Here is a 23,673-nt window from a genome sequence, read left to right as displayed (position 1 = left end):
ATGACACACTAAAGACTGTAGACATCATTGAATGCTTAACTAGCCAGAAATGTATGCTTTCAAATACCTGCAAGTTAATCAAAACCCTTAAATACCAACATCGGATATTGTTTTCCAATTACTGGGTCCAGCAAGGGACTAATTTAAGGGAAGATCAGAAACTCAGCACAAATAACTCTACTATCAAGCTAACTCCATTCAAAAAACTAATCTATATGCAAATAATGATCAACAACAATTCCTATTTCACCCCCACTACACTAAACAAATTCAATTTGAATGTCTCTCCAGCATGTTCATGTTGCTCCTTCCCACGAGCAGGCATAATACACATTCTGTGGTTTTGTAAACATACACACAAGCTTTGGTGCTTCTTAAGAGTGCATTTAGAAAAAATGGGGTATCATAAGTCAACATTATCTTGGGAACTGGCAATGCTTCACATCACAGATCTTAAGCTGTCTAAACTGAAATTTCATGTTCTTATTACCCTATGCTTATTAATCAAACTATATATAACCAAAAATTGGTTGGGCCGTATTAAGTTATCTTGGAAAGAATTTAAGAATTTAGCTTTCGACTATATAACCTCATAAAAACTATATACAGGAAACATTAACAAACAAAGATATTACCAGAATTACTGGAAGCTTTTATTTGATCTCATTTCGGGGGATTAGTTTAAGGTCAGAGAAAGTATTTACTTATTGCTGGTCCGTACTACGGGATATTTTATTGAAATACCTTATAAAAGTTGGATTTGTTGATTGTGTCTCCTATTTCTAAATGTTAGCAGTAAATGCCAATATTGGAACCGGTTAGGCTTCTGATGTAGGAAGCAGTAGCACTGTTTTGTATATATGTATAGTTTGGATGTTCTTTATTTTTATTTTTATCTTCCCTTTTCTTTCTTTTCTATTTTAGTAATAAGGAAGTTATTGATACGTGAGTTACTTTGTCACTGCACGGTTTTGTTTCATTCGATTAAAAAATGTACAATACTTTCTGTACAAAATAATAAAAAAATATTGGAGAAAAAAAAAAAGTTAATAATAAAGATGATCCACATTTCCAGAATCAAATATATTATGATTCATAAAACAAAGCATTTAAAATTAGAAGGAATTTGTTCATTTGTCTTTTAGTTTCTTAGTTTTGTTTGCTCCTTCCTTCACAGACCATCCATTTTTTGTTGCCTGTCTCTTCAAACTCTGGGATGACCATTCCATTTCTTCTATGTCCGACAGTATTTTCTTCTTTTGGATAAATTCTACTGCTTCTTGCAGGGAATCAAAGATCTTCACTCCTGTCAAAACAAATAACTTTTTCACCCATCTTAATAGGGGAATTAGTCCAAGCTGATTTCACCACTAAGCACTTGTCTTGCAAGGAAAGAAATCTAACTATTACAGACCTGGGGTTAGATGAACTCAGAGATAAAGCTGGATTTGCCAGGGACCGATGAGCCCTCTCAGTTCCAAAAGAGAGAGAGATTCAGGCATGTTTAGTGCTGATGAAAGCCACTTATTGAGGAACTGAGTCATGTTAGCACCCTCCTCTTTCTCAGGAATTCCATACATTCTTATGTTATTCCTCCTTGATCTACTTTCAAGGTCTTCCAGTTTCCCAATCAGCCTGGTGTTTTGTTTCAGAAGAAATTCATTGTGATGTTCATTTTCTGTCACTTTAGTATCTAGGTCAGTTACTGTTTCCTCTAAGGCAAAAATCTGTTCAGATTGTTTTTCTACTATTCCATTTAGAAGTTCATAGGTTCATAGGTGTGTACTAGACTAATGGCCCTGGAGCCTTTACAAGCCTAGCCCATAGGATTACTCTGGCATCGTGCCACCCAACCTTAGTTCCCAGTACAACTCTAGAGTAGAGCCACTGGAGTGATCCGTGGGGTAAATTTTCTATTTCCCATCCACTCATTAAGATTTGTCTTGAAGATGGCCAGTGAGGTGCTTTGTTTGACATGTATGGGAAGTCAATTCCATAGCATGGGCAGTCTCTGGGTTATGAACCTGTCCCTCCAGCTTGTTCTGTTGATTGTGGTAATGAGGTTGAGGTCTCTGGTGCATGTGGTGCGAAGAGATTGGGATTTCTTTAGATGTAGCATTTCTAACAGAGCTGGGTCAGACATGGCTTTGTAAGTCAAGCAGAGATCGCCTCTAAGTAGGCCATATGAGACAGAGTATAGTTGGAGTTTTTTGAGTCTGTCCATATAGGCAAGTGTTTAAGGCCTAGGATACTCTTTGTAAGGTACTTTAGCAGCCTCTCCAGTTGTTGCAGGTGTCTAGTGAGGTACATGGCAAATGGAGCATTGTACATGATGATTGGCCTAATGAGGGAAGAGTAGAGGGAGACAATGACCTCTTTCTTCCTGGATGTAAACCCTTAGTAATGAGATAGAAGAACATTCTGACCACAGTGGCAATGTGGTAGTCAAAAGACAGGTTGCTGTCAACCTGTGCTCCCAGATCTCTTGCAACTCCTTCTGTGTTCATGGACCACCATCAATGTGGTAATTTATGGGAACCAGGTTTTTCATAAAGGGGATGATGACACATTTTTTGGCTTGAGCTTAAGGCCATGGTTCTGACACCAGTCGTTGGTCTCAGTGAGTCCTTTCTGTAGGATGTCAACATCACTTGGGGAGTTAATAATAGCTCCCAACTTGCAATTGTCTGTGAACTTTGTCAGCCAGAGTCCCTTCGTGTTGGCCGGGACTTCAGAGCACTAGATACCAAACAGAAGAGGACCCAGGTCTGAACCCTGTAGGACTCCACTAGTGACAGGTCAGCAGTCTGACTTGGAGTCAGCTACTTTCACACTGTGGGTTCTATCTGTAAGCCAGTGTGCAACCCGCCTAGTGATATAGGGATTGATGCCTAGCTTAGTGAGTTTTTCTATAATTCCTGAGTGGAGAATGGTATCAAAGGCCTTGGCCAGATCAAGGTAGGCTGTATGAACCACCTTGCCTTCATCCAGAGCTCTCGTGACTGACTCAAAGAAGGCGACCAGGTTGAGCAGGCATGATCTACCCTTCACAAAACCAAACTGTGTAGGATCCAGAGTTTGGAGATTGCCTATATCCTTGTTTATTAGGTCCATGATGATGCGTTCCATAGATTGAATAGGGCACACAGGTGAGGTACCAGTTCACTCTGTAGTTCCTGTAGAACACAGCCAGGGATATTGTCAGGTCCCATAGAAGCTGTATTCTTGGCCTTGGACAGTGCTGTTTTAACCTGTGCAGCAGTAATAGTGGGTGCCTGGCAATCTACTGGTATTATGATTGGTCCTTTGATGGAGGAGAGAGCGGTAAAGTTGGCACTGAATCTGTCAGCTACTATATTGGCGATATTTGTTTGCTCGGTATAGGAGGTACCATTTTGCAGTAGCTCAGAGCAAATCTGGGTATTGCTGTGGAGATTCTTTACATAACTGTAGAAGGCCTTGTGGTTGCCTTTACTGTCTGCTGCATTTCTGTTTTCATAGCTAGCTTTAGAGGATCTGATGAGGGATCTCAACTTTTTGTTGAGGCTGATAAGGGAGTTTTTCAAGTCTTGGGACTTCACCTTATTCTGCATCAGTTTCCTCCTTCTATTGTAAAGATTAACTGATAAACCTTAAAACAGTCCTGGCTCCTAAAGGCCTCTTCCAACGAAAAACAAATCCAGTAGCATAAAAATGGAAAGAGACCACCACGAAGGATTCACTGTTTATTAGAGAGAAAATAACATAAAAGATTAGCGCTTTCGCATGCATTACTGCATGCTTCTTCAGATCTAATACACAAAGGAGCAAGCTTCATTTATATACCTAGCTAAAGTAGCTACTCCTATCAAAAAATCAATTGGTCAATTAAACAATTAAACAATTAATCAATCAGTTCACTCCTTTCAATGAATACAACTGCATCTATAGTATTCATCCAATGTTAAAAAAGTAGTATATATACATACTTTTAGTACCAAACCCACTTAAAAACCACTTAAAAAACCACTTAAAAACTTAGGAGCTAGCTATCTAGCAATTAACTTGTGTCATGAAACATAAAAAGCTCATAGAAACACTACAAATGACTCCACAGCCCCTAAAATACTAAGAAATATTTGTTAAAAACAACATCAGGCATAGTGGATAACAATATGAAACAGCAATGCTGGTGTATATAAGTTATTATAAATTAATATAACAATCAAGCAGAAACTGGCCTGTAACTAAAGGCATAAAAACTAAACACATACAAACATCTTTCTAATAAATAGCGTTATATGCATTATACATATTATATACAGTACTGGTATATAGAAAGATAGAAGTAAAACACAAACTTAGAAAATACTTAAAATGCTTAAAATAAGCATGTTATGTCAACCTTGCAAAAAAGGAGGCTGAAACACAAGTGTGGACATATTCCTGCATATACATAAATATATATATGTGTATAGAGGTACATATGCAAGTATATAACTAACATCACTAAAAGTAGTGGTGTTGCTATCATAATGTGTAAAAAATCAGGATGGTTAAATACAACACCCAAGTATCTATATGAACTCTTGATGAAATGCCTCAAAAAAGGGGGTCACAAAGCCTCACTGATCAACACTATCTGGAAGTTAAGTTTAATATCATGTAGAGATGAATGTGAAAGAGGAACACCTCCTATAGATGGCCACTGATGCTAGAAAGTACATGGAATCAAAGTACGGGCCAGAGCTGACACAGGATGAGTGAAAATGTAAGTTATCTCCTCATCTTCAGTGCTGATCTGATACTAACATACAAGTTGAGGCCTGGGGGATGATGTGCCTTCAATCTAAGAATCCAGCTCAGTTCTAAGTTTTCTAATTCACAAAAGTTGTCTCCTTTCCTAACATCAGGACATTTCTTTTGTAGAACTTTAAAACCAAAAGTATGTCCTGGATATTCCAGGATATGTTTGGCTAAGGCATTCTTAGTGTCAGATTTTTTGATTTCATATATATGCTCATAGATCCTGTCCTTGAGCCGTCTCGTGGTCATACCTACATAGAAGGCTTTACATGACCTACAATTGGCCATGTAAATAATACTCATATCATCACAGCTGGCCGTATGTTTAGGTTCAAAAGTATATTTCAGAGTAGGGTGTGTAAAAGATTGTATAGGAGAAATACAGGTACACATATTACATCTACCACATGGGTAGGTACCCAATCTCTGTTGACTCAAGGCTGTGTGTTGAATAGATCCACCTAGTTTTTCTATGCATAGGATTCTCTTAAGGCTCTTACAATTTCTATATGTGAAGGTTGGATGGGGGCCAACTATCTTGGTGATATCTCTATCAGTTGTAAGGATATTCCAGTTCTTAGAAATGATCCCTGTTATGTTTTTAATATCACTAGTGAAATTCAGGATAACATTAACCCTGTGTGTATTGTACATAAAAGGGGCAGATCCAAACGGCCTCATAGACTTTCCTTTTTCTATATTAAGATCATCCCTGCATACAAAAGCTTTCTTAATCTTGTGTATCATCTCAGGATCATATCCTCTATCAAGGAACAACTGTTCCAACTTCTGATATTCTAGCAATAACATCTCTGAATCATCACATAACCTGTTGATCCTAGTGAACTGACTCTTGACAATATTCCTAAATGTGAATCTGGGATGCATGCTATCAAACCTGAGGATATTATTCTTCCAACATGGTTTTCTGTATAGAGTAGTAGATAGTCCCCCATCCATGTTTTTACTGATGGTAACATCTAGAAAATGTACATGAGTAACTGAAAAGTCTATAGTGAACCTTAAGAAATCTGTCGTCAATTCAAGCTCTTCAATAAAGGCATGGAGCTCTGAGACCGTCCCCTTCCACAAGAGGAGAATATCATCCACAAACCTTCTGTAAAGAAGTACTTTGGAGAAGCTAGAGTGTTGGAATAAACATGAGGACTCCCAGAAATGTACAACCAGGTTGGCATAGGTGTTAGCACAGGGAGTCCCCATGGCTACACCCCATTGCTGTAGGAAACGCTGTTCCCTATACATAAGTACATAGTTATTAAGGACTAAATCCAAAAGGGTGTTCAATAACACTTGCTCATTCCTACTAATACTGCTGATGTGATTCAATATATACCTAATGGCTTCCTGTCCATAGTCATTAGGAATGGAAGTGAACAGGCTCTTAACATCCAATGTAACCAATAAACTAGAGTCAAGATCCAGCCCATTAACCTCCTTCAAGTCGCCTAACAGTTGATATGTGTCTCTAAGTATAGTGGGTATGTCAGACACCACAGGCCTCAACTTTTTCTCTATGTAGCGAGAGATATTTTCCGTGACCCAACCATTCCCTACTACAATAGGGCATAAAGGAGGGGGAAAAATCCCTTTGTGAATCTTGGGAAGTCCTTTAATGTAGGGTGTCTTAGGATGTTCTACAAAAAGGAAAGAATATAGCTCTTGGTCTATCTGTCTGCCCATCATTAAGTCATATAATTCTTGGTGGACATTATAAATGTTTCGCTGTACAGCTTCCTTATTAATACTCTTGTAAGTCTCAGCATCTTCTAACAGCTCATTCATACTCATAATATAGTCACTCATATTCAGCAAGACAATACCCCCCCCCTTTGTCAGCCGGTTTGACAATGACTTCTTTGTTATGAACCAAAGAATTCACAGATTCCCATTTGTCTTGATTCATGTATTGTATTCTTGATGTATGTATTGTATTCTATTGTAAAGATTGTTTATTGCAGGGGACCACCAGATTGGCTTCCATTTTTTGGGGGAGAGTGTCTTTGTTCTATTGGGTATTGCAAGATTGATGCATTTGTGTACGTGTTCATACAGTGTGTTGGTGTATGATTCGGCGGTCATGCAACTATCCTCCATTTGCATGGGTGCTGTGAAGTTAGCCACCTCTGTTTTTAGGAGCCAATTATTAATCACATCCCCATCACAAAGATGAAGCTAACTTGAATCATATTTAGTAACAGTTGCATTACTGAAGTATAAAGTGGAAAACTCTCCCAGAAAACAAAATATGTCACTGTATTTTTATACAATTTTACAGGGAAGGAATTCTCTGGCTTTGATGTTGTATTTTATGGTATGATTCTCTCTAACGTAATTTGAAACAAACACCACTACCTTACAGAATCTTTGCTGTAATAATGAGTTTCTTATAGGTTCATAGGTTCATACTAGGCTATCCGCCCTAGGGCATTTATAAGCCTAGCCAGAGTGTGTTTGGCTTTCGCCACCCATTTTAAATTAATTTTGCTATGCCCTTTTCAGGTTAGTATACTGTGCCTCTGTCTAACAGTGACACAGAAGTGATACCCGGGGTAAACCTATGATCCCCCATCCACTCATCAAGATTCCTCTTGAAGAGAGTCAATGAGGGACTCTGCCTAACCTGGACTGGGATTTTATTCCAGAGTGAAGGGAGCCTCTGGATTATGAATCTGTCCCTCCAGCATGTCCTATTTATTTCAGTGCTGAGGTTCAAGTCCCTTGAGCACGTAGCTGGATGGGATTTGGATTTTCTGAGGTGCAGCATGTCCATTAATTCCGGGTTGGACATGGCTTTATACATCAGGCACAGATTACCTCTGAGCAGGCGGTATGCCACTGAGTAGAGCTGGAGTTTCTTTAACCGTGCAACATATGGCATCTGTTTGAGCCCTTTGATCCTCTTGGTGAGGTACTTTTGGTCTTTCAATTGCTGCAGGTGTCTGGTTATATACATCCCAAGGGCATTGTACTCAATTATGGGCCTGATGAGGGGCCACGGTAAAGAGGCGATGACCTCCCTGATCTAGATGTGAATCTCTTCATGATTAGGTGGGCTATGTACTTGTTTTCGGGGTTGTCAAATGAGATTGTTATCAACTCGGGGTCCCTGGGTCCCCTACTACTTCTTACTTAATGGATTACCACTGTTGTGTGGAATTTTTGTGCACTTTGTTTTTTGTTTTGCCCATGACGTGACTTTTTGGCATTTAGCTTGAGAGGCTCTGGCTCTTGGCACCAGTTGTTACTGCATTCTTGTTTTGATAATATTTTTTTTTTCTCGAATGTGTCCATTTTAGTGACAGTTCTTGGATGTTTGTTATTATAAGATGTAGTTCTTTCTTCACTGCACTCTCCTGGTGTGGGTTCTTCGAGTTGCTCATGTTTTTAGTGACAGTTCTTGGATGTTTGTTATTATAAGATGTAGTTCTTTCTTCACTGCACTCTCCTGGTGTGGGTTCTTCACGTTGCTCATGTTTTTAGTGACAGTTCTTGGATGACTATACACTTTTGACATTATAAGATGCCATGGCTCTAGTTGTTTACTGCATTCTTGTTTGATAATTCTTCATTTTGTTCATGTGTCCATTTTAGTGACAGTTCTTGGATGTTTGTTACTATAAGATGTAGTTCTTTCTTCACTGCACTCTCCTGGTGTGGGTTCTTCATGTTGCTCATGTTTTTAGTGACAGTTCTTGGATGTTTGTTATTATAAGATGTAGTTCTTTCTTCACTGCACTCTCCTGGTGTGGGTTCTTCACGTTGCTCATGTTTTTAGTGACAGTTCTTGGATGTTTGTTATTATAAGATGTAGTTCTTTCTTCACTGCACTCTCCTGGTGTGGGTTCTTCACGTTGCTCATGTTTTTAGTGACAGTTCTTGGATGTTTGTTATTATAAGATGTAGTTCTTTCTTCACTGCACTCTCCTGGTGTGGGTTCTTCACGTTGCTCATGTTTTTAGTGACAGTTCTTGGATGTTTGTTATTATAAGATGTAGTTCTTTCTTCACTGCACTCTCCTGGTGTGGGTTCTTCACGTTGCTCATGTTTTTAGTGACAGTTCTTGGATGTTTGTTATTATAAGATGCAGTTCTTTCTTCACTGCACTCTCCTGGTGTGGGTTCTTCACGTTGCTCATGTTTTTAGTGACAGTTCTTGGATGTTTGTTATTATAAGATGTAGTTCTTTCTTCACTGCACTCTCCTGGTGTGGGTTCTTCACGTTGCTCATGTTTTTAGTGACAGTTCTTGGATGTTTGTTGTTATAAGATGTAGTTCTTTCTTCACTGCACTCTCCTGGTGTGGGTTCTTCCACGTTGCTCATGTTTTTAGTGACAGTTCTTGGATGTTTGTTATTATAAGATGTAGTTCTTTCTTCACTGCACTCTCCTGGTGTGGGTTCTTCACGTTGCTCATGTTTTTAGTGACAGTTCTTGGATGTTTGTTATTATAAGATGTAGTTCTTTCTTCACTGCACTCTCCTGGTGTGGGTTCTTCACGTTGCTCATGTTTTTAGTGACAGTTCTTGGATGTTTGTTATTATAAGATGTAGTTCTTTCTTCACTGCACTCTCCTGGTGTGGGTTCTTCACGTTGCTCATGTTTTTAGTGACAGTTCTTGGATGTTTGTTATTATAAGATGTAGTTCTTTCTTCACTGCACTCTCCTGGTGTGGGTTCTTCACGTTAGTGACAGTTCTTGGATGTTTGTTGTTATAAGATGTAGTTCTTTCTTCACACTGCTCCTCTGGGTGGGTTCTTTCACGTTGCTCATTTCTTTCTTCACTGCACTCTCCTGGTGTGGGTTCTTCACGTTGCTCATGTTTTTAGTGACAGTTCTTGGATGTTTGTTATTATAAGATGTAGTTCTTTCTTCACTGCACTCTCCTGGTGTGGGTTCTTCACGTTGCTCATGTTTTTAGTGACAGTTCTTGGATGTTTGTTATTATAAGATGTAGTTCTTTCTTCACTGCACTCTCCTGGTGTGGGTTCTTCACGTTGCTCATGTTTTTAGTGACAGTTCTTGGATGTTTGTTATTATAAGAGGTAGTTCTGTCTTCACTGCACTCTCCTGGTGTGGGTTCTTCATTAGTGACAGTTCTTGGATGTTTGTTACTATAAGATGTAGTTCTTTCTTCACTGCACTCTCCTGGTGTGGGTTCTTCGAGTTGCTCATGTTTTTAGTGACAGTTCTTGGATGTTTGTTATTATAAGAGGTAGTTCTGTCTTCACTGCACTCTCCTGGTCTGGGTTCTTCACGTTGCTCATGTTTTTAGTGACAGTTCCTGGATGTTTGTTATTATAAGATGTAGTTCTTTCTTCACTGCACTCTCCTGGTGTGGGATCTTCACGTTGCTCATGTTTTTAGTGACAGTTCTTGGATGTTTGTTATTGTAAGATGGAGTTCTTTCTTCACTGCACTCTCCTGGTCTGGGATCTTCGTGTCGCTCATCTTGAGATCTCCAGTAGAAAACTTTTTGACAGGAATAATTAAAAAAATCTCTTGACTGTGTATTAATTTTTAGAAAATAATAAAGAGTCTATGTTAGTCTAACTTTTAGTATACTTTTAGATAGATTTTTCTAAAAATTGAAGTATATTTCCTGTCAGGATATTAAAATCTAAGCAAAGCTATGGATTTCTGCTGCTATCACACTGGCATCTTGGCCACGCCCCCTAACCATGGGAATTTAATGATGTAGAAATGTACTGGCTGTATTATGTGTTTGTAGTAATAAAGAATGGCATGATTAAAAAAAAATAATTTTAGAACATATCAGAAATGGTGTGGGTGCACCAAGTCTGTCGTAGAAATTCTATTTTTCCCTAAAATTTGTCATCACAACTCTATTTGTTAATTTATTTATATTTGTTCACCAGAAATGGTCAGCTGTTATCAGTAAAACTGGATGACTTATAACATTTGCCAACATTTTTGATAATTTTAGGTGTAGTTTTTTTTCCATACTATATCTTTATTGTTATATACTTTTCATACAGAATTATAAAATACAAACTACTAACTAACACTGTAACAATCACACCAAGCAATATACAATATTTACAAGAATGCTTCCATATAAGACATTAGAACTATAAGAAAAACACAGGAATAATTAGTAAGTTTCCAATATTGAACAGTTTGATTACACATTTCTCTCCAAATATAGCAATGATTATTACTACCTTCAATTCAAAAGTTTTATGCTAATATAATATTAAATATCTGTTCCCAAATTTTTGGATTATTGATACCCTTACTATGTGAATTTAAAAGTAGTTTATGAGCTAGTATATGTTTTGTCGCCAACACTCTGAAGTTTTGCCATGATGTTTTAGTTGGGTCTAGCCAATTTGAAGCTATATAAAGCTTCATTAGTAAGAAAATATTAATAAGAACTATACTCTGTGATCTGGTAAGTTCCTTCAGGGGAATATGCAAAATTATAAATTTCCAAGACAGTGTTGTACTTTGGTAGCCCACTTTCTGAAGTTGAATTTTAAGGGAATTCCGCAGTTTGTATATACACTTACAGCTCCAGAACATATGAAGAAGATCAGCTGGTTGAATTTTGCAGTATGGACATGTTGCAGAGTTTTTAGAATTAAATTTATGCAAGGCAAGGCGTGTATAATATGCATTATTCCTAATCATCAGTTGGGTATATAACAGTTTTTGACGAGAAGTAGATTTAATAGTCAATTCAATTGCCTTTAACATATTACTTTTATCTGTCAATAATATTTTCTCTTCCCAATAATTTGATAACAAAACTTTACCTTGAAATTTAAGTTCTTTAATTAATTTATTCGTTGCTGTTATATATTTAGTATCCTGCTGGAGAGCTTGCCACAGCTCAGAGCATTTATTTATAGTCTCTTCATCCAGTTTAAAGTTTTGGAGGTAACTTATAGTAAATTCTCTAATCTGTCTAAGAATAATCAGGTAATTTTTAGGTAAATTAAATTCTTGTCTTAATTTTAGGTGTAGTTTGCCAACTGACACTGACTCAGGTTTCAGCTTATAAAGAAATGTATATTCTAATCCATTGATATTGTTTTCACACTGTGAGAAGGTATAACAGTCAATCCTTCTGACCACCTGTTAGGGTATTTTGTACTATGTCATACAAAAAAATATAACTGGGTAGCAATACACTGTGGCTCAAGTAAAGAAAAAAAAGTGAATGCTTTGAGTTTTGTCCAGAATGAAGCAGCTTTTCTGTATTGCAACAGAATATGTTTTGTTACCCAACACAGATTTTTTTTGGGGGGATTAGCTTTCTCATTTGGATACAGGCATAAAAAAATCTGATGAGGACATATTTTAGTTCTGAATGTCTAGAGATAGACTACAAATGATTTCTGTGGGACATTAGGGTCTTGATTGGGAATATGATCCACAGGGATTGTTGTGCAAAAGGACATGCTGTTTAAGACATTCAAAGCCCACAAACTGAAATACTGAACACCATTACAATGTATTGACTGATATATTATGTTCCAATTTATGCATTACAGTGCATAAGTAAAGTATTATTTAGAATCAAATTAATCATATTTCTGGAGTAAAAACATTTTTGCAGATTATAGATTTTTGCAATCCCCACAGAATAAATGCAGAGAAGTTGTCAGTAATATGCCTAACCATAATACTGGTCTGGTAGTGCTTGCTGCAATTGTGAACATTCATTGCAAAAGGCTCTAATTACCACATTTTTGCCTGCTTTTATTGAGAGGTTTATTAACTGAGTGGGAATGCAGAGCTGTAATAAGAAATGCCTAAAATCATGCATTAAGCTTTTCCAGTTAACATTGAGGTCATGCCAATGATGATCTTTATATTTATACTGAATGCAAGCCATTAAAGGTGTCCTATGAAACTGATTTATCTATTGTAGACGATACAGAAATACTACTGAGGTGGTCTTCATTAACAGGCATGCTGAACACTGGTCTGTTAATTTAATTCTTTATAAACAAATAACCTGCAGGCAGAGTATATAAAGGTTATAAATACATGTGTACCTGTATGGTTTGGTTACTTAGATTTAGATCAAACTGACATGGCATGCTCCATCAGACTGAAATGGCATACTCCATCTGCAATGTCTCATGTTTAGGTTCCAAATGCAATCTCCCTTTACTTATCCCTCATCAGACCAGTCATTGAGTATAATGCCCCTTTTGGCATGTTTATGTCTAGACGCATACAGCAGCTGGAACACCCACAAAGATACCTTACTTAAAAGAAACAAGGTCTAAATAATATATCCTATACAGACCAACTCAAAATATGTATCCTACAGACTGCTAAGAGGTGATCTGTGTCTGGCATACAAGGAATGCTCTAACCCAGCACTGATGAATTTACTGCATTTCAACAAGTCAAATGGCATTGAAATACATGATCTAGGAATCTAAACCTCTTCTGTAACATTAAAAGAATGTTTAGGAGGGACAGGTAGGTCTCAAAGAGAATACTGCTGCTCTGGAATAGATTCTCCATCCACATAAAGCAAAGTTCACCCATGTCCATATTCAAGTGCAATTTTGATCTCTGGATGGAATACAGAAAATTTACCCTAAGACTGCCCCCTCCTAAATGCTTTATCCCATGCATAGGTCCCCTCAAATTATCTATGGTATAATTAGGTTAATAGGTTCATAGGTAGGTACTAGGCTATCGGCCCAAGGGCCTAAGTAAGCCTAGCCAACAAGGTTCCCTGGCTTACGCCACCCAAGAAAGTTATTTTCCTATGTCCCTGTCGAGCAGAGCCACAGAAGTGATCCCCGGGGTGTATTTCCTATTTCCCATCCACTCATCAAGATTTTTCTTGAAGAGTGCTAATGAGGAACTTTGCTTGACATAGATGGGTAGCTTATTCCAGAGTATGGGAAGTTTCTGTGACAGGAATCTATCCTTCGAGCATGTCCTGTTTATTCATTTGACAAGGTTTAGGTTCCTAGAGCATGTAGCTTGGAGGGATTGGGATTTCTTTAGGTGTAGCATGTCCAATAGCTCTGGGTTTGACATAACTTTATATGTTAGGCAGAGATCCCCTCGAAGTAGGCGATATGCTATGGAGTAAAGCTAGGGTTTTTTGAGATGGTCAGTGTAGGCCATCTGTTTGAGGTCAGTAATCCTCTTCGTGAGGTACTTCTGTGGCCTTTCCAGCTGCTGCAGATGTCTTGTGAGGTACATTCCAAAAGGGGGGTTGTACTCTATAATGGGTCTAATGAGTGTTAAGTAGAGGGGAATGATGACCTCTTTGGTGAACCCTTTTGTGATGAGGTCTGCCACATAGAAGGATTTCCTGACTACTGTGGCAATGGGATTTTCAAAGGAGAGACTACTGTCCACCTGGGTCTCAATGTCTCTTATCACACATTCAGCATTAAATAGACTGCTGCCTATGTGGTAGTTCATGGGTAGAGAGATTTTACCAAAGGGGATAACAATGCACTTTTTGGCATTGTGCTTGAGGCCATGGCTCTGACACCAGACATCTGTCTCAGTGAGGCCCTTCTGTAGGATGTCCACATCATTTGGGGACTTGTTTATGGCTCCTAGTTTGCAGTCATCTGTGAACTTCATTAGCCAAAGGCCTTCTGTGTTAGCCTGTACTTCAGAGAAGTAGATACCAAACAGGAGAGGTCCCAGGACTGAACCCTGTGGTACTCCACTTGTCACTGGTAAGATTTGGAGTCTTTTACAGTGTGGGTTTTGTCAGTGAGCCAGTTGGCAACCAATCTTGTGACATAGGGATTTCTACCTAGTTTAGTGAGTTCAGCTATAATTCTAGAATGGGAGATGATGTCAAAAGCCTTGGCAAGGTCAAGATAGGCTGTGTGAACCACCTTACCCTCATCTACAGCTGATCAATTTCAGGAGGCAAGATCTGCCTTTCACAAACCCGAACTGGGTGGGGTCCAGAGTTTGGAGGTTATCAATGTCTTTGTTTATGAGTTCAAGGATGATACGTTCCATGGCCTTACAGACCAGGCTCGGCAGAGTAATAGGGAGATAGTTCCTGGGATCAGTGGTGGCTCCCCCTTTGTGGAGTGGGATAACTGTTGCTGTGCGCCATTCAGTGGGCACAAAGCCTGACGTGAGGCTATGATTGAACATGGTGCTTAGGTGGGGAGCCAGTTCATTCTGAAGTTCATGTAAAATGCAGCCTGGGATGTTGTCCGGTCCCATGGATGCTGTGTTTTTGGCTTTAGAGAGTGCAGCTTTTACATGCATAGTTGTGATTACAGGGACTCTGCATTCTTCCTGTATAGATATGGGCCATTTAGGGGGTGAGAGGGGGGTAAAGTTAGTACTGAATCTATCTGCCAGGATGTTGGCAATATCAGTGGTTCTGTAATTTTCATGCCGTTGTGGTGTAACTCAGAGCAGATCTGGGTGTTGCCACTGAGATTCGTGACATAGCTATAGAATGCTTTGTGGTTGTCCCTAGAATCAGTGGTGATTTTGTTTTTGTAGCTAGCTTTGGATGATCTTATAAGGGATCTCAGCTTCTTACTGAGGCTGACCATGGAACTCTTCCACTCATGGGATTTTACTCTCTTTTGCAACAGTTTCTTCCTTCTGTTGTAGAGTTTGTTTATGGCAGAGGACCACCAGATTGGCTTCCTTTTATTGGAGGATAGCATCTTGGTTCTGTTTGGGATAGCACAATCCATGCATTCATGTAAGTGCTTATAGAGTGCGTTTGTGTAGCATTCAGCAGTCATAACTGTATTGTCCATCGGCATAGGTGACATGCAGTTCGCCACTTCTGTCTTAAGATGCATGAAGTTGGCTTTGGAGAAATTTTTTACGGTGGTTACCTTAATGGGGGGTGGGAGTGGGATGTGGATATCTAGGGTGATTAGCTTATGGTCAGATCTGACCAATGAGGAGTTGAATTCAGGTGCGGAACACAGGTCACTCATGTTGGAAATGACTAGGTCTAAGATATTGTTGCCCCTGGTGGGGGTGTGGATAAGTTGATCCAGGGCATTGGAATTTATGAATTCCAGAATGCGTTGAGCGAAGGAGTTGGTACATGAATATTTTTCCCAGTTAATGGTGGAGTAGTTGAAATCACCCATTATTAGGGGGTTTGGTTGAACTCTATTATTTTCCAGTATATAAAGAAAAGAGGAGTGGGAATCCTGGGGCATGATGGGGGATCTGTAGCAAGCTACATTTTGGATTGCAGTTTTGCCCAGAGTTAGTTGCACTTGGATAACCTCGGATGCATTATGCGGAGCAACTATCCTGGAGGTGTGGATATAATTACTGAATATGGCACACCTCCGCCTTTGGTGTATTAAGCAATAACTGACCAGTGCATGTGGGTAAATCCTCATATACCCACACCCACAATTCAGTTATTGCTATTATACAAAGACATTATTTATGAAATTGCTTATCTTTCTTAAATAATGTCTTTGCATAACGGCACCATAGTTTTCTTCCATACTGTTTCCTGTTCTTCTGCATTTGTAATTGTACTCCACAGGCATATGCACTTTACATTGGCATGCTTTCACGTACATCAGTGCTGTTTAATAGAAGCAATGGAGAAAAACAATCTCCGTGGCTTGTTTTTCTTTTATTTTTTCAGTGGTGTGAGATTCTGATGAGACAGCACAGACTCAGGTAAGTTTCTGTTTCTTTAGTTTTGCAGAACCTACCTAATTTTTCTTGTATTTGGTCTGCCCTCTGTGCACACCTCTCAACCTCCTAGTTCAAGAAATGTGGACAAAGCCTTAAATAATGGGGAACAAAGGCCCCAAAATAGGGACATATTCTAAATGTTGCTCTTATAAACTTGGAAAGCTATTAAAATAATAAGTCATGTTAGTGTACATTGTCTGAAGGATATGAAGTCTGCAACCAAAATGCATGTCATTATTTAGTGACTTCACTGCTCAGAGATTTGCCAGAAAAACACAAATTTTATGAGAAACAGACCAAAAATATAAGGCAAAAATCTGCTGGACATTCTATGAAAATATGCATATTTGAGAGGTATGTCTCTGTAGCGTATATCAATAAAAAAAGTAACGCTGCTCAATGGTACTTTACCAAAAGCAAATTTTTTCTACTGGCATATTCTCAATTTACAATGGGCACACTGATTGGTCTGTCCAATCAAATTGCAAGGCTTTGAACAATGACCCATCATTGTATACAGTAATATAGAATTATTGACCATGGGATGGGTAATGCCAATCTATGCCAAATCAGATAAGTTATTTCAAGCACAAAATGGCTAGGCTTAAAATGCCTTGTAGGGGCAGTTAGCCTAGTACTTATCTATGTGTAATGCATACTATCCTAATTGCCTGAGTTTGCATGACTGGTTACATGCAGAACAGATAAGCTCCTAACTGTGACTAGTTCTATAGGATTTGGTCAAAAACTATGCCCTACAAAATCTGGTATATCTGTTTATTGTTTCATAATGAGTTCACTGTGAGAATTCTACACTTTTTGTGCTTTTTAATTAATATAGCAAAGAATTGCTTCTGGCGTAGTCTAGTGAGAGTAGAAAGGAAACCAAGCCGTTTCTAGGCTTCTACTTCAGAACAGTGAAGAGAGTCATTTGCTATTGACCAGTGTGCTAGTTTGCATTTTTCCAGCTCTGTTATTGATACTGTACACTGCCCATGCTTGCACCATGTTGCACTAAGTGAAGCACAGCTACATCATACACTGCATTGAAACAGGCATCTTGATCCGTAACTGTCTTAATACTGCCTGCAGCTCCCAAATGCCATTAGTTGGTGTGTCTGCTAATGTTTAAAGGCACTGCCAGATACATTCAGTTTCACAATGAGCTACACTGCACACCACATGACCTTCGAACAGGCCCTAGCAGCACACGGCTCTTCTATATTACCCTAAGTAGACTACAGTTCCCCCACATTGCCCAAAGTATCTTATAACTACTTTAAATAACACCTGCTTTGTAGGTGCTTAACAACTCTGCACTGTCTATTGTGAAAGTTGCAACTTAACCCAAATTACCTAATTTACTTCATTTATTCAGGCAATGTACCTCTACCAACTAAAAGTACAGTTGTGTAAAATCTTATCATAACAGTAGGGTTCCTTCTGTTCATTGTTGCAGTATTCATAACTGAAGGGATCGCCTGCCAAGGATAGTCCAGTATTTGGCCAGTATACCAAAACCTTTGGTACTGACAGGTGCTGTACATCACACATATGGTCCTTGGCCCTGCACAAGGTGTAGGGCATAAAGATGATGGATGGATGCGCACACACTCAGAACTGAAGAAAAAAAAACAGGAGAAACAGAATATTCTTAGGGCAAGAAAGAACATGCACATCCAGAAGGAGAAAAGAGAGAAGAACCCCTCAGCCAGGAGGGCAAGGCAGAACAGGTTAGAGCAAAGGGGATAGGTAGGAGGGAGGGAGCAAATACTGCAACGGTGAAGAGAAAGACGTTTACTGTTATGGCAAGATTTTACCCAACTGCACTATGTCCTTCCATATCACTGTTGCAGTATTTCTAACTGAAGGAAGAGTACAAAAACTCAAGTGGAAACTCAGGAGGAGGACAGCACTGAAGAGCCCTCTAGAAACTCAGGCAGGACAGCCCTGGCAAAGCCAGCTCTAGCCCTAGAAATAGCATCCATCTTGTTATGCTTAGTGAAGGTATGAACTGAAGACATCAAGGATGGAATTAGTATCCAGTCCCTTAGGAGGCAACAGCCCTGGTAGAATGAGCCTTAACAGATGAGAAAAGACATTTACCATGAAAAGAATAAAAAAAAACTAATGGCCTTAAAAATCCAGGATGAGATGGTTTGATTAGAAATAGCCAAACCCAAAGACCTGGCATGAAAGGAAACAAAAAACTGCTCAGATTTGTGAATATCCTTTGTTTTATCTAAATAATATCTGAGCTGTCTATACAAATTAATAGGTGTGAAGAACCTTCACACTGTCAGATTGTAGAGAAGGAAAAAAAATGAAGGAAGATTAATGGACTGAGTAGGAGACAACTCAGTGGCCACCTTGGGCATAAAAGAAAGATTAATACAAAGAGACGCGCTGTCTCTATGAAAAATTAAAATTGGAGAAACAGCCGTAAGAGCCTGAAGCTCAGATACTCTCTTAGCTGAAGTGAGTGCTAAAAGAAGAACAGTCTCCCAAGTTCAATGATATAAGGAAGTTGAAGCAGCAGACATAAAAGGAGCCTGAGTCGATTTTTCAGGAACAGAACTGAGGTCCCATGAAGGCTGAATTGGTTTCCTGGGAGATCTGATTGTATGAAATCAAATCTAGAGGCCAGAGGAGAAACCAAGGGCAGATAAGCAGAAATTACTGACAGGTGAGCTTTAATGGAAAAATATGCTAACCCAGCATGGAGCAGATCACACAAGTAAGAGGGAACCACAGGAACCTGCACAGATAAGGAATCCTGGTTTCGACAAAGGCACCAGGCAGAAAATATTTTCCATTTGTACATATATGATTTCCTGGTAGTGGATTTCCTGGCCTCCTGCAGGACCCGAAGCACACCCTCAGAAAAGAGGTGCCTAAAAGGGATCAAAATCCTATCACCCACAGTGTTGGTTGAAGAGTGGACAAGTGAGGATGGATAACTAGCACCTTGTCTTGTCTGAGAAGGTCCACACAGTCAGGTATCTTGTGATGACTGCTCCTGGCCAAGTTTGGATGTAAGGAGAACCAATGCTGTCTGGGCCAAAAGGGAGTCAGTAGCAAGACTTTGGAGGAGTTTTGCCTGATCTTGTACAAGACCTTCAGAAGCAGAGGAAAGGGAGGAAGGCATATAGAAACATCCCTTTCCAAGAAAAAGATAGGGGGTCCACTTTCACAAGCCAGAGGACTTGGGACTCTGAAACAGAATGAAGGAAGTTGCCTGTTCAGAGGGGAGGCAAAAGATCTACCTGAGGAATACTCCACTGATGGACAATGTCCAGGAACACATCTCTGTGAAGCATCCATTCATCAGCTTGCATTCGTGAGCTTGTGCGCTGGACCTGCTCAGAGAGTCTGCCACTAAAGTGTGCTCCAAGGGAATGTAAACTGCCTGACTTATCACTTGATACTGGACACTTAGATCCTAGACTTGAAGAGGTAGTCTGAAAAGAAGATAAGACCTTGTAACATGCCCCACCTTGCTTGTTGACATACCACATCACAGTAGTGTTGTCTGTGAAAATTTTGAGGCATCTGGAATGAAATAGGGAATAAAAGCTTGAAGAGTTAGAAGCAGAGCCCTCATCTCCTTTATATTGATGTGGTCTTACCTCTGATGCAGAGGCAAGAAACCCTGAACCTAGCAAGAGCTGAAGGAGGCCCCCCATCCCCTGTCTCAGGCATATGTAAAGAGCTCTTGAGTGAGGAGTGGAACTTGGAAAGAATTGAGTTGAGAGTGAGTTGATAAATTCACCACTGAAGCTTGAGCTTGAGACAAGGGAGAATAGGGACTGGGAAGTGGAGAGGATGGAAATATTGAAACCACACTCACTTTAGGTGCCACTGTAGCTTTCTGATATGCAGCCTGACCAGAAGAAGCATGAGAGTGGTAGAAGACGTGAACCCAAGGGCCGCAAGAAAGTCCCTGGCCATGACAGACTCCAGAGGAAGAGAAGCCTGGAAAAAAGTAATAAATGACAGGGCCTTAGAGTCAGGCAGGGATGCCAGCATGGGGGTGGTCTGGATCCTGCAACCAAGGAAAACATGATCCTGAGAGGGGGTCAGAGCTGATTTTTGATAATCTATGGTGATCCCCAGACTGCAATAGAAAAATAGTAAACTGGAGATCTTGAAGCAGAGCCTCGGGGGGGGGGGGGCTTGAATGAGTATATCCTCCAGATAAGGAAAGATGTGAACTCCTCTCAGCCTGCAAAAAGCTTTGACAGGAGAAAGGCATTTGGTGAATACCCCTGAGGCAGTAGAAATGCCAAACAGTAAAGCAGATAACTAACAATGCAAGAAAGAAACAGAGGAACGTACAATTTTCCTGAAAGGGGGATTTTTTGGGATATGAATGTAGGCATCTTTGAGATTCAGAGAGACCAAAAAGGCCTGTTGAGGAATAAGAAGAAGAGGAAATAATGTTTGAAGAGACAACATGTGAAAAAAGGAATCTTGAGAAAGGTGTTGACCTGGGAAAGGTCCAGAACTGGTCCATAAGTGTCCTTCTTCCTGGGAACCAGAAGCATTCTGGAGTAAAAACCCCTTCCTACCTGGGCCGGGGATACAGCTTGAACGGTGCCCTGGATCAAGAGAGAATGAAATACCTCTGAGAAACAAGGAAGTTGTTCCTGAGGAGGTTGAGGTATTTCCAAAAATGGAGGAAGGGATTTCCAAACCATGAAATACCTCTAACTGATAATAGGCAGAAACTAAGAGTCTGTTGTGATTCTTAAACAGTTTAAAATGGACAAGGCAAGATGAAGGGATAAAGAGACCCAGCTGAGGGAAAGAAAATCAATTGTCAAATAGAACCTGGCTTGTCCTGAAAGGAAAGTTTCTGGGAAGTGGGTGTTTGAGTAGATGTAGCAGGAGGCACAAGTCTAGATCCCTTTTTACCCTTGGGTGGACAGTGAGACTGCCTACGAATAAAAGCCAATTTGGAAGGGTAATTTCTTTGAAACTTTGGAATAGGAGAAACAAAAATATGTTTCATCTCCTGCAAGGCCTTGCACTTATCCTGAAGAGACTTGGAAAGTTCAACAGCAGCAGCACAAAAAGAAAATTATCATCCAAAGGAGCATCCAACAGTTTGTCATTAATGTTATTAGGCAAAGCCTGAAGACTAAGCCATGAGTAATGTCTCATAAAGGAACCATGTGCAGCAGCCTGGGGTTGGCATCAGCCTCATCATAACTGCACTTAACAGAATGGTGGGAAATTTGGGAGGTGGAACCCAACAAGGAAAGGGGAGAAGCCTTCCCTTCAGAGTCAGGGAGATCAGAGATTACCTGAGAAACCTGAGGAAGGAGTGCCAAAACATGCGTAGTCATTTGAGAGTGATAGTTAAGGACCCTAAATAATAATGTGCAGCAGTATAAAACTTCTTGCCCAGCCTCTCCATGGCCCTACTATCCTTGTCTGAAGGAAGCAGCATGGTAGAAGGCAACAGCTTGGTGGGTTTCTCTGAAGAGACAGACACTACAGAAGAGTCATCAGAAGGGCATTTATACTAAAATTTACATTCTTCTACCACCTTATAAAATCTGTCAGGTTTCATAGGAGCTGAGGACTGAGAATCAGGGACCATACAAACTGCTGAAAAGGTATCCTGGAAGGCAGACAGAACAGGGGGAACAGCCAAGGGTTTGGGAGGCTCCATTGGAAAAAGCTCCTAATACCTCTTTGGATAACAGAAACTTGAGGGCAATCCCATTTAAATAACTCCATCATGCAGATAACAGTGTCACCAAAAGAGAGTTCCTTCAAAGGAGAATATGGACTAATAGAATCCTCTTTCCCTGAACTATAATTCAAAAGGAAAGGGAATTGGGAAGAGCAGGCTAAAGACTCTTCCTCAGAGTCCTGATCCTCAGAGGAATCCATCCCCCTAGGTCTTTTAAGAAGAGTGGAAGACCAGGGATGGGCAGCACAGAGACCCCTTGAGGAGGCTTTAAAGCCATTAAAGTGTTAAACAACCCCTATGTACAATCTTGTCATTCACATTGGGGATCCCTAACTGCAGGACAAAGATCTTTGGTTTTCTGTTTCTTTTTCTGTAGGATGTGCACACAAAACACCCTATGAGGACCAGACCCTTGGCGGTACTCAATAAGTGTAGCAGGGATTTCCTCCCTGACTAAAATCTGTGGAATCTTCCTCAGTCCCTGAGATTTAATCAGCCGAGGTCCTCCCTCAATGTCTGGAGCAAATGTTTACAAAGCCTCTGAAGATGTCTGAGAAGTGGGATCCATGCTGGCCTCAGCTGGGGTCATGGCAGAGGAATCTGATGGAACCACCGGACAATACTCCTGGCTTTCACTAGCCTCAAGAGAGACATCTGTGGGATGCTGGACAGCACCGTATTAGGCCTAAGTTTTTTGGTCTTCTTCTTGGCAGACAGCCGACCCTTGAGATGGAAAGACTCCTCTGCAACACCTTGAGCCAACAGATTAAGATACTGGTTTTCAAAGTAAACAGATAAGGAGGACAGACAACTACATAGGGTGTTAGGGACAAATCTTGACAGATAGAACATTGAGAATGGTCGTAGGAAGCGCACAAACAAAAGAAGCTCTGGTCATGACAGTCTTTATGAAGAATCTGCCTCCCACACTGACATTTGCCCTTCCTGGATGACATGAAACTAATCTATATTAAAGAAAAAAAGCAGATCAGGAGAAAATACAACAGAGTACTTATCAAAAAAATGGCTCAGTAACCAGCACAGAAGAAAGGCATTCAGAACATTGCTCAATGATGGCATTTGGACTGGCGGCAAATAAGTTCTGAGTGTGTGCATCTGTATGTCGCCTTTATGCTCTATGCCTTGTGTGGGTAGCGTATGTGTGAGGTACGGTACCTGTCAGTACTAAAGGCTTTGGTATACCTGCCAGATGTTGGGCTATCCTTGGCAGAGACCATTCAGTTAGAAATATTGCAACAGTTATATGGAAGGACATCTTAATTTACTTTGTTTAGTTCATACAGTAACTAAGTGGAAACCATCCATAAGAAATTCCACCTTGTTATATTCCTCCACAGTACAACCTGATAACAATCTCATTAAGCTCCATATAGTACTCTAAGTAACTATCCAATTCTATGAACTAAAATGGAAGGCGAGCTTGCTTATTTTCCTTCTGTTACCAACCTTTAGGCAATGTAGAAAATGCTTTTGT

The sequence above is a fragment of the Protopterus annectens genome, chromosome 2.part0 (assembly GCF_019279795.1).
Source record: "Protopterus annectens isolate FY-2018-M chromosome 2.part0, PAN1.0, whole genome shotgun sequence".
In the NCBI taxonomy this organism is placed as follows: Eukaryota; Metazoa; Chordata; order Ceratodontiformes; family Protopteridae; genus Protopterus; species Protopterus annectens.
This window is presented reverse-complemented; position numbering follows the sequence as displayed.